We start from the raw sequence: 12,245 nt of genomic DNA on the forward strand, positions 1-12,245 counted from the left end.
TTAAACAAAAAAATACACATCTATTTATTTGCATTGCAAGCATTCTCCTTGGTAGGAAAGAAAAATGACTGAGACTATAGCTCATATAAGATTAATTAAGTGGTGTTATACAATCAGTTACCTACTGTCAGGGAGAATAGAAAAAGAATATACAATCATAGTAACTCATTAAAAATTGAATTGTGCTTTGCCATCCACCAGTTGTGCAACCTTAGCCAACACTATTAAACTGTCTGAGCTTCGAAGCTTTCATCACCAAAATGAGACTAAGAAATTTGCCCTTGCAGAGATGCTGTGAGTATTTAATAAAACTGTGATACAAAACACATAGAAACTAGTAGACAATAAATAATAAATGATTATGAAACACATTGGTTATATTGAAAGTATAAATTCCTTGCAACAATGTTTATTATAAATTGTACACATTCTCTAGTGGTATTGCAAAACAATAGGTTTTCACTTCTCTGAAATAATGTAGGTCTGCTTTTCCTATCCAAGCAGGTAGATTTTATGAAAGTAGGCATCAATAATTGCTTGAAGTCTCGTCACTTCCTGCATCTAAGTAGTAGTATTATCAGTTTACTGGACATAGATAAGGGCTTAGTGCTGACCTTAGACTCCATGGAGGTTATGCCTGTCTAACCTTGGCTCCCACCATTTCAGTGTGTTGGTGCAAATATTGTGTACTTAAAATTCTCAAGGGTTCTTGTCACTAACCTCATCCATTTCCAGAAGCCCACTTCTGTGAACTCTTTCCAATAATCTACCACTGTTTCTTGGAAAAAAAAATAGCTTGTAGAAAATAGACTTTTAGGGTAAAACTTTACCTTTTAAAATCTTTACCTTTTAAGGTAAAGATAATGTCTTAGTTAAAACACAGTCTCAAATCTAGTAGAAATAGCATTTTCTGCTAATAAATCTGTGCCACATACAAAACATACATATTCTGCACATACACTGTAAAAAAAAATTCTGTCTCTGTAGTTATTCTTTCAAACTTATTTTAAGTCCAAGAAAACTGTCATTTTCCAAATGACTCTAACAAGGAATGAAGCCGCAGACCCCTGTGGTGAGTGTTACAGCTCATAAAGATAGTGCAGACCTAAAAAGTGAGCAGCAGCAAGATTTATTGTGAAGAGCAAAAGAACAAAGCTATCACAGAATGGAAACGGACCCAAGTGGGTTGCCGCTGCTGGCTCCGGTGGCCAGCTTTTATTTGCTTGTTTGGCCCCGCCCACATCCTGCTGATTGGTCCATTTTTACAGAGTGCTGATTGGTGCGTTTTCAAATCTTTAGCTAGACACAGAGTTCTGATTGGTGCATTTACAAACCTTTAGCTACATACATAGCGCTGATTGGTGTGTTTACAATCCTTTAGCTAGACATAAAAGTTCTCCAAGTCCCCACCCGACCCAGAAGCTCAGCCAGCTTCACCTCTCATTACAATGCATTATATTGAGACAGCCAAATGCCTAGGCAGATAAAAAGAGGTCCCCAGAGACTCCCCAGCCTGCCCTACAAGTGCTTTTGAGCAGATGAAGGAACCTGCCCAGGGCTTGTCTGGGCATGCCCACAGCCGACTGGAGCCCAACCTGTGCACTATGGGAAGTGGGTGGAACCATGGGGAATTCCTGCCTTATGCAAGGGAGGCGCCTAATCTCTTCAGCTTTTGTGGTGACCTGGGAGTCAATCTGTGAAGTAGAGGGCCTGTTAGCAGGACTCCATTTCACTTTGCTGAGTTTTATTTTCCTTTTTTTTCCCTTTTCACCCAATAAAATCCTGCTATACTCACCCTTCAATGTGTCCCCGTGCCTAAATTTTCCTGGTTGTGTGACAAGCTCCTAGTTTTAACTGAACTAAGGAGCAAAATTCTGCAACATTATTTAATATTCATTAGAATTCCATGAAGTGCTATTTAATGTATATGAAAACTAAGACTTACCATTCATAAGTTACCCCAAGTTTTACAAGTAGTAAGAAGAGTAAAAAGGATTAAGAGACAGCCTTATAGCCTTTTCTAACACTAAAGTGTCTGCTCTTATATATTAGGAAATTATATTTGCATTTCAGTTGTGGTCATTTGGGATAGTATGTTCTTCACTTGCAAATAACTATTATTAAATTCAATGTGTGAAAGATTAGCAAACTTAAAAAGGCCTATTACAATGACAGAGGGATGAAATTACCAAGGTATTTATGGCTACTTTCACTTCATCAGATACGCAAAACAAAGTATGGTTTTAGGAGGTCTTTATAACAACTTCTTTTGTACTTTGACCAATGTATGGTATATAAAGGTCTTTAATATGAAATGAGACTTGTTAACAGCAAGCAAAAAATTTTACAATCTTAAATCGAATGAAGACCTGCTTATTTTGCTTCTATAAGGCAAAATGCTTTCACATTTGGCTCTCTGTTGACCTCCTGAATTTCAGTGGGAACCCAGGTATAACTGAGTGTGAATCTTATGTGAAGCTCAACTCTGGCTTTATGTCATCATCCTTAATTTCATGAACCTAATATATGCTTGTTCCCCATTTCCATTTACCTTAAGCTTCAAAACAAAAGCAAATCTTATACTAATGGGTGTTTAAGTGCTGTCTTTCCAGGGCATATTTGCATTTTAAGCTTGGTAATTCTAAGTTACAACACAAGACTTTTAACTTCTTTTCTTCTGGTACAGGATTTTTTGACATTACAAGGTAATAGGACACGTAACTTACACAGTTAGCTGTTTCAGGAGGCTAGTGCTATGGCCATGAAAAAGCACTGGTGTTTTGCTGGGAAGTTTAAGGGAGGAATAATCCAGATAAATTGTCTGGAGTCTTAGTCTCAGGAGCTGTAAACAGTGATAGAACCCTGTCCCTCCTGGATCCAGAGTCTAAATTGCACAGCCTTGGCGTTTGTTCCTTCTTCCCTACAACCTTCCTCTCTAACTCTTTAGCTTAACACAGCCATGTATCTTTTAGTATGAAGAAGTCCAAATCTATAGATTTGTAAACCAAAAATAAAATTCAAATCCCACTCACCAGGCTATCATTTGAATGGACCTGCTCCTCTGCCAGGACACCCTAAAATTTAACCTGAAAGACTGGTTCATGCCGTGAAGTGAAGTGGGGGTTGAACATGCCTCATTTTATCCCTCCAGCATTAACATCAACACAGTCCTTAAGTCTGATAAGAAACATTTATAACCTATTATCTCTAAAGCCTGCTACTTGGAGGCTTCATCTGCATGACAACATCTAGGCCCCCACAACTCCTTATTGCAACCCAGACATTTCTTTTTATAGATAATAACTCTTTGAACCAAGTGACAATTAGAATATGTTTAAATCTACCTATGACTTGGCTGCCCCACCTCTGCACCACTGCTTCGAGTTGTTCTGCGTTTTCGTATTGAACCAATGCAAATCTTACTTTTATTGATTATTATGTCTCCCTAAATAGTGTAAAAGCAAGTCTTAGCCCTCGACCTCCTTGGGCATAGGTCGTCAGGACCTCCTGAGGCTGTGCCAATGGTGCACCCTTAACCTTGGCAAAATAAAGTTTCTAAATTGATTGTGACTTATCTCAGATACTTTTTGGTTTACAGATTACAGGTTTTCTATTCACCCAAAAGTATTTTTAAAATATTGTGACATTTTTATAATAGCTTATGGCTGATTTTTATTTTGTCTATTTACAACTGGCTATGATCATTATAGTGAGTAAATACGTGAGTAGTATACCCTGTCCCTACTAATACTGCTGTTATTGCTTTCTATGCTGCTTCTGAGACTAATCATTTCAAAACTCAAGGCATAACTTATTTGCTGAGTGTATATATTAACATATGGCAAAAGTAAAATTTCTATTTTTTGGCTGAAGAGTCACTTGTTGCTTCATATTTATAGATGAATGAAAGATCAAATTATTACTTTTTGTAAATCATAACTGAAAAGTTTTCCCCTCAAAGAGATCGGTCTGACAATACATAAAATGCAGGATCATGGACTAAAAGTGAAAATTAGATTGTGCTCTATGAGGTCACAGTGTAGTTCCCCAAAGTAGTTATTTTTCAGTTTTATTCTGAGACAGTATAATTGATTTAATAAATTTGATCAATACTTGTTTGTTTCTGATACTTCTGATTTTGAATTTTTTCAGATAATTTAGATTACTGTTTAGTTCAACAGTGCAAATATTTTCATAAAAAATGAAAAGCAAACAAATCTAGACAAACTGAAAACTATAAAACTAACTTTACCACTGAAAGCTCAAGAATAAGCCCTAAATATATTTTCATAAATATCTCTACTTCCTGTTTAAAGATGAATAATCTTTTAGCTCTTAATTCCAATCACTCCCACATTTAATTTATGCCACGTTCTTAGGGCCTTGTCCAAACAAGCATCATTTCTCAATTCATTATCTTCCTCATCAAAACGCTGCCACCTCCCAATACTTGCCATTCAAGTCCCTTCAGACATTAATAGACAATCCTAGCGAGGCAGGAGAATAGGGCCTGGAGGCAGGGAACCTAAGGACTTCCTAGAACTGAATCAAGCTGAAACACTTCAGCTATGAAAGGAAATAGCCTCTTCATTTACGTAGAGCATACACCGACTAAATGACTTTGTAACTTCATTTTAGCCTCTTTATTTACATAGGGCATGCACCAAGTAACCAATGGAAACCTCTAGAGGGTATTTAAACCCCAGAAAATTCTGTAACTGGGCCCTTAAGCCACTTGCTTGGGCCTATTCCCACCCAGTGGAGTGTGCTTTCATTTTCGATAAATCTCTGCTTTTGTTGCTTCATTCTTTCCTTGCTTTGTTTGTGTGTTTTTTCCAATTCCTTGTTAAAAACTCCAAGAATCTGGACACCTTCCACTGGTAACATATTTTGGCAAGCCAACTAGGAGGTAAGCCCAAAGTTTAAGATTTATTTTTCTCCTTTTCCTTTCTGCTCCATACAAGGGAATCTCAATCTCTCTCTCTCTCTCTCTCTCTCTTCCTTTCCCACTCAGGACCCTCGATGGGCGTGCACCAATTTTCAAGCAAGTTTCAAGTTCACATGACTTCAGTATAACTTTACTAAACAAGCTGGTTTTAAAATTATTCATAAAATAAAAATAGAAATGCCTTCAGAATTGTCAGCATACATTTTTGTCTGGATTCTATATTTGTCTCTTCTAGATATTTTCAGGTGTCGGGGTTTGGCATAGAAAGTTATAAAACTATAAACCCAACCAAAACAAAATGATCTTGCTTTACATGCCTTTTTAAAAAAAAAAAAACAAATAAGAGTAATTCAGCATTAGCTAAATCTTCTGAGTTATTGGCAAAAATACCTATGTATTTAACTTTGAGAACCTTACTTAGGCTTGGGTGAGCACCTGATGTTCACTGGCTAGTAAAAACATGGGTTAACAAGGAAATAACTAACTTTAAATGATAGTGTCTAATATCTCAGTTTACAGAATTAGTCTGGATAAACTGTTAAAGTGAAAGAATTGAGTACAGTGAATGAGATAAATGTTTTAAGTAAACTTTTTGTGTAAATTAAAATCTTAAAATTATTTTTAATGCTCATTGAATATGTGGGTCTTTTCCAATCAAGAAAGAGTTGTGATATGGGGAAATCTGTTCCTAAAATTGTGGCATTATTCTTATCTATAAATGCCCATATCTGATAGTTCAGGATTTCTTGCTTTTTAGGGTTTTAGTAAACCTTTAGGTTACTAAGGATAAGAATTCTAGTAAACACAAAATTCTGTATATACAATGTGCCAGAAAGGATTGTGTTATTAGTGAGAAAAAGAATAATTTTGTCTAATTCAGAAGTTATCAAACAGCTAGTTCAAATTATAGATTTGAAAAGTTTATTTGTGGAACAATGTAGTAATAAACCAGTAAGGAGGGGAGAAAGATGTGGAAAAAGTTTAGATAATAAAATATTCTTTAAAGCCTGATAGAGAATTGACTTCATTCTTTACTTGCTTTCTTTGTGCATTTTGTCCAATTCTTTGTTCAAAATGCCAAGAACCTGGACATCCACAACTGGTAACACTAGTATTACCCTGATGCACTTCCTTCTTTCACGACTATGTGTAATAAATACTAGCCTCAAGTTCAACAGTTCCACCTCTTTGCATTACACATCGATCACAACCCTCAAACATTTATTTAAATATGTTATCCTAGAATTGTTCCCCCATAATTTATATCACAGTGGCCAAGTTCACTAGACCTTTTTCTTGGTTGGCTTCTCTTAGACTTCAATACCATTCTTACTCCATTAATAATGCTTCCTCCCTCAACTTTCCTTAAAATACTTTTCTTTCTTCTCCTATCTGTCTACCATTTTCTGCATGTCTACCAGTTTGTTTTCCTTTATCTAGGCCCTGAACTCAGATGGTAGATAGGTAGATTAGATAGATAGATAGATAGATAGATAGATAGATAGATATACATAGATATATATAGCGATATATATACAGGTGATTGCTTTTTCTTTAGAGCTGTGGACATACATGTCCAAGTTGATAACTTAATGGTCATTTGAATAAACCTTAGACCATTCAATCTCAATATAGATAGTCTCACTACATGTACAAAATCTGTTCTTTTTGGATATTCTTGTGCAATAAGAGAGTTGAGAATTTTCCTCCAGTCATCCTTTCCCTCATTCTCACTTCATCAAGTTCTCTCAAGTCTAGATTCTCGTTCTCTCTATACTGCTGTACTTTCACTCTCCCACAGTCATGGCCTAAGTTCAGTTCCATTAACGTTTTTGGCTTTCTACCTTTTCCTTCAGCCTAAAATATTGTTACTTTCTTCCTGGTTTCAATACCTGCCAACCTTTTATTCATGCCTGAATTTGATCTTGATTTTTGACCCATCATTGGCTCTCCTATTCCTTCAATATAAAATCCAAATTAATTAACATACCCATGCCAACTAAACTTCTCACCTCATACTTCCTGTGATGGTTAATGTCGAGTGTCAACTTGATCGGATTGAAGAATGCAAAGTATTGCTTCTGGATATGCCTGTGAGGGTATTGACAATGGAGATTAACATTTGAGTTAACGGATGGAGAGAGGCAGACCCACCCTCAATCTGGGTGGGCACCATCTAATCAGTTGCCAGCATAGCTAGAATAAAGCAGGCAGAAGATGTTGGAAAGAGCAGACTTGCTGAGTGTTCCAGCCTTCATCTTCCTCCCCTACTGGATGCTTCCTGCCCTCTAACATCAGACTCCAAGTTGTTCAGCCTTGAGAATCTTGGCTTAAACCAGTGATTTGCCAGGAACTCTGAGGCCTTCAGCAGCAGACTAAAGGCTGCACTGTCAGCTTCCCTGCTTTTGAGGTTTGGAGACTCCAACTAGCTTCCTTGTGCCTCAGTTTGCAGATGGCTTATTCTGAGACTTCACCTTGTGATTGTGAGTCAGTACTCCTTAATAAATTCCCCTTTATATGTACATCTATCCTGTTAGTGCTGTCCCTCAGAGAACCCTGACTAATACAGATTTTGGTCCCAGGATTGGTTTTAGAGGAACAGAATTTTAAGGTTGGATTTCTTTAGTTGGTTTTGGGGTTTCTGGAGTTGGCTGCTTAATATGATTAGACCCAAAAATGCTAAGGACTCTACTTCTAATAGTATGGAGAACACTCATAGTCCTTGGCATAAACTGTTTAGGGATTTAGGCAAAATAAATGCATTTGATATTCCTGATTCACTACTCATGAGAGGCAAGGAGTTTAGTGACTCTGTACCTAATACTTTTGACCATATTGGAGAATCAAGAAATGTAATGAAGTGGTTGGTTGTTCCTAAGTTCACTGGACAAAGTGATGAAAGAAAAGGATGAGCTAAGAGCATCTAATTCCCAGCTCCTGAAGCACATACTTGAGCCTCAATCTTCTAAGATTGCCCTGAGTGAGAGTCTTATCTCCTGTAGACAAAGGGCTGAAATAGTGAAAAATAGGACACAAACTCTTATCATGAGAGTGGCTGACTTGCTATGAAAGGTGCACATTCAGTCTTGCCAAGTGTCTACTGTTAAATCAAGGGCCTTGATTGAAAATAATGGCACCCTGCAACTTGGAATGGGGACTTGAGGGAGGACACTAATGAAGCTGGTGACACTGAGCTTGTAAGCTCTGATGAGCCCTTTTTGTCAGAGAAAACAGCCTCCCCAACCCCAGTGGTGGTAACATCCTCTCTCCCACCCATGCTGTCATCAGCCTTTCCACCTTTGTCTGAGGAAATTAACCATGCACTGCCTGAGGCAACAGTGATGTCCTGCCCTGAGGCAGTTACCAGGAAAGACAATGCTGATTCTCCTCAGAAATCCCCCAACACCCCAACTCTCCTGTTTGCTTCTAGGCCTATGACTAGACTTAAATCCCAGCAGGCCCCTAGAGGTGATGCTCAGAGTGTTATCTACAAGGAGATGTGCTACACTCCAAAAGAACTCCTTGAGTTTTCTGATTTCTATAAGCAGAAATCTGGAGAACAGTCATGAGAATGGATATTAAGGGTGTGGGATAATGGTGGAAGGAACATAAAGTTGAATTTATTGATATGGGCCCACAAAAGAGGGATCCTGCATTTAATGTTCCAGCTCAGGGAGTTAAAAAAAAAAAAGGTTATAATAGTTTATTTGCTTGGTTAGCTGAAAAATGGATCAAAAGATGGTCCACTATGTGCAACCTGGAGATGCCTGTTCTTCCTTGGTTTACTGTGGAGGAAGGAATTCCAAGGCTTAGGGAAATTTGAATGTTAGAGTGGATTAGTTACTTTAGACTTACTCATCCCAGCTGGGAGGGGCCAGAAGACAAACCTTTCACCAATACTTTGTGAAAAAGATTTGTGAGGGGAGCACCTGTGACTTTGAAAACTCTATGATTGCTCTTCTCTGTATGCCAGATCTTACAGTGGGAACCACAGTCACTCAACTACAAAATGTAAATGCAATGGGAAGAATTGGATCCCAAGGTGGCAGGAGCCAAGTTATAGCACTCAACCATCAAAGCCAAGGTGGGTATAGTTACTGTAATGGACAGCAGAGACAAAGCAGCAATCAGAATAGTCTGACTCATGTGGAATTCTGGAGTTGGTTAATTATCATGGTATTCCTAGAAGTGAAATTGATAAAAAGCCTACTATATTCTTACATAATTTGTATAAGCAGAAAACTTCCATGCTGAGTGGACAAAAGACTTATTTGAATTATAAAAATAGAAACTCACAGCTCCCCAGTCAATTTTCAGAATTGAACCAGTTTACAGACCCAGAATGCCTGAGCAAAGGGAAGACGGGTCCCATTGAGGGAGGACCCTGCTACGCTATCGAAAATTTATACTTTTAATCTTTCTCTCATTCTTCCCCAAGGAGACCTCCAGCCTTTTACCAGAGTAACTGTGCACTGGGGAAAGAGAAATAATTAGATTTTTAGGGGACTATTGGACACTGGCTCTGAGCTGATGTTGGTTCCAGGAAACCCAAAACGTCATTGTGGTTCTCTAGTTAAAGTAGGGGCTCATGGAAGTCAGTTAATTAATGGAGTTTAAGCTCAGGTCTGACTTACAGTGGGTCTGTTGGGTCCCCATCCTAAACCTGTGGTCATTTCCCCAGTGTCAGAATGCATAATTGATATAGACATACCTAGCAGCTGCCATAATCCCCACACTGGCACCTGACTATTAGGGTGACGCTGTTATGTGGGAAAGGCCAAATGGAAGCCATTAGAGCTGTCTCTACTGAGAACAATATTAAATCAAAAACAATATCCCATCCCTGGAAGGATTGCAGAGATTAGTGCCATCATTAAGGATTTGTAAGACACAAGGGTGGTGATTCCCACCATATCCCCATTAAACTCACCTATTTGGCCTGTGCAGAAGGCAGTTGTATCTTGCAGAATGACAGAAGATTATCTCAAGCTTAACTAAGTGACAATTCCAATTGCAGCTGCTGTACCAGATGTGGTTTTATTTCTTGAACAATAAGACATCCCTGATGTCTTATAAACAATATCCTGGTATGCAGCCATTGATTCGGCAAATGTCTTTTTATCCATCCCTCTCCAAAAGGCCCACCAGAAGCAATTTGCCTTCAGCTGGCAAGGTCTGAAACATACCTTCATTGTCTTACCTCAGGGGTATAGCCACTCTCTGGCTTTGTGTCATAATCTTGTTTGCAGGGATCTTGATCATTTTTTGCTTTCACAAGATATCACACTTATCCATTACATTGATGACATTATGCTGATTGGATCCAGTGAGCAAGAAGTAGTAAACACACTGGACTTATTGGTGAGACATTTGAATGCCAGGAAATGGGAAATAAATCTGACTAAAATTCAGGGACCTCCTATCTCAGCAAAATTTCTAGGGGTCCACTGGTGTGAGGCCTGTTGAGATATTTTCTATCCCATCTAAAATGAAGTATAAGTTGCTGCATTTGGCCCCTCCTACAACCAAGAAAGAAGCACAATACCTAGTGGGCCTATTTGGATTTTGGAGGCAATATGTTTCTCATTTGGTTGTGTTACTCTGACCCATTTATTGAGTGACCCAAAAGGCTGCAAGTTTTGAGTGGGATCCAGAATAGAAGAAGGCTCTGCAACAGTTCCAGGCTGCTGTGTAAGCTGCTCTGCCACTTAGGCCATATGACCCAGCAGATCCAATGGTGCTTGAGATGTCAATGGCAAATAGAGATGCTGTTTGGAGCCTTTGGCAGGCCCCCTTAGGTGAATCACAGTGGAGGGCTTTAGGATTTTGGAGCAAGACCCTGCTATCTTCTGCAGGTAATTACCCTCCTTTAGAGAGACAGCTCTTGACCTGTTACTGTCTTTTAGTAGAAACTGAACATTTGACTATAGGTCAAGTCCCCATGTGACCTAAACTGCCTATCATGAAGACGGTGCTTTCTGACCCATCTAGCCATAAAGTGAGTCATGCACAGCATCATTCCATCATCAAATGGAAGTGGTATATGTGTGATTGGCCTCAAGCAGGTTCTGAGGGCACAAGTAAGTTAAATGAAGAAGTGGCTCAAATGCCCATGGCCTCCACTCCTGCCTTCCTGCCTTCTCTCCCCCAGCCTGTACTGATGGCCTCATGGGGAGCTCTCTATGATCGGTTGACAGAGGAAAGAAGACTAGGGCCTGTTTTACAGATGGTTCTGCATTATATGCAGACACCACCTGAAAGTGGACAGCTGCAGCACTACAGCCCCTTTATAAGACATCCCTGAAGGACAGTGCTGAAGGGAAATCTTCCCTGTGGGCAGAACTTTGAGCAGTGCACTTGGTTGTGCACTTTGCTTGGAAGGAGAAATGGCCAGATGTGTGATTATATACTGATTCACGGGCTGTAGCCCATGGTTTGCCTGGATGGTCAGGGACTTAGAAGAAATATAATTGGAAAACTGGTGACAAAGGAATTTGGGGAAGAGGATGGACTTCTCTAAGTGGTCAAAAACTGTGAAGATATTTGTATCCCATGTAAGTGTTCATCAACAGGTGACCTCCACATCGGAGGATTTTAATAATCAAGTGGATAGGAAGACTCATTCAGTGGACACCACTCAGTCTCTTTCCCCAGCCACTGCTGTCATCGCCCAATGGGTCCATGAACAAAGTGGCCATGGTGGCTTGGATGGAAGTTATTTACGGGCTCAGCAACATGGATTTCCACTCAGCAAGGCAGACCTGTCTACAGCCACTGCTGAGTGCCCAGTTTGCCAGTAGTAGATACCAACACTGAGCTGTCAATATGGCACCATTCCCCAGGGTGATCACCCAGCTACTTGGTGGCAGGTTGATTATATTGGACCTCTTCCCTCATGGAAAGGGCAGAGGTTTGCCCTCACTGGAATAAACATCTACTGCAGATATGGATTTGCCTATCCTGCATGCAATACTTCTGTGAAGACTACCATCCGTGGACTCACGGAATGCCTTATCCACCATCATGGTATTCCACACAGCAATGCCCCTGACCAAGGCACTTACTTTACTACTTAAGAAGTGCAACAGTGGGCTCATGCTTATGGAATTAACTGGTCTTACCATGTTCCCCATCACCCTGAAGCAGCTGGATTGATAGAACTGATTGGAAGGCCTTCTGAAGTCACAATTACAACACCAACTAGGTGACAATATTTTGCACGACTGGGGCAAAGTTCTCCAGAAGGCTGTGTATGCTCTGCATTAGCATCCAATACATAGTACCCTTTCTCCCATAG

At 39.4% G+C, this 12,245-nt stretch overlaps 1 long non-coding RNA gene across 2 annotated transcripts in view; it reads left to right on the forward strand.

Moving 5' to 3' along the window:
* The window catches only part of LOC129058976 (uncharacterized), a 120,052-nt gene that overhangs the window by 27,334 nt on the left and 80,473 nt on the right, over positions 1-12,245 (forward strand). The window contains exon 4 of one of the 2 annotated variants that reach the window (XR_010139684.1): positions 8,922-9,032. This is a non-coding gene — a long non-coding RNA (uncharacterized LOC129058976). Of the gene's footprint in view, positions 1-5,014; positions 5,138-8,921; positions 9,033-12,245 lie in introns of those variants that run through there. The other variant, XR_010139683.1, reaches the window with a different exon arrangement.

The sequence above is a fragment of the Pongo abelii genome, chromosome 3 (genome assembly GCF_028885655.2).
Source record: "Pongo abelii isolate AG06213 chromosome 3, NHGRI_mPonAbe1-v2.0_pri, whole genome shotgun sequence".
NCBI lineage: Eukaryota > Metazoa > Chordata > Mammalia > Primates > Hominidae > Pongo > Pongo abelii.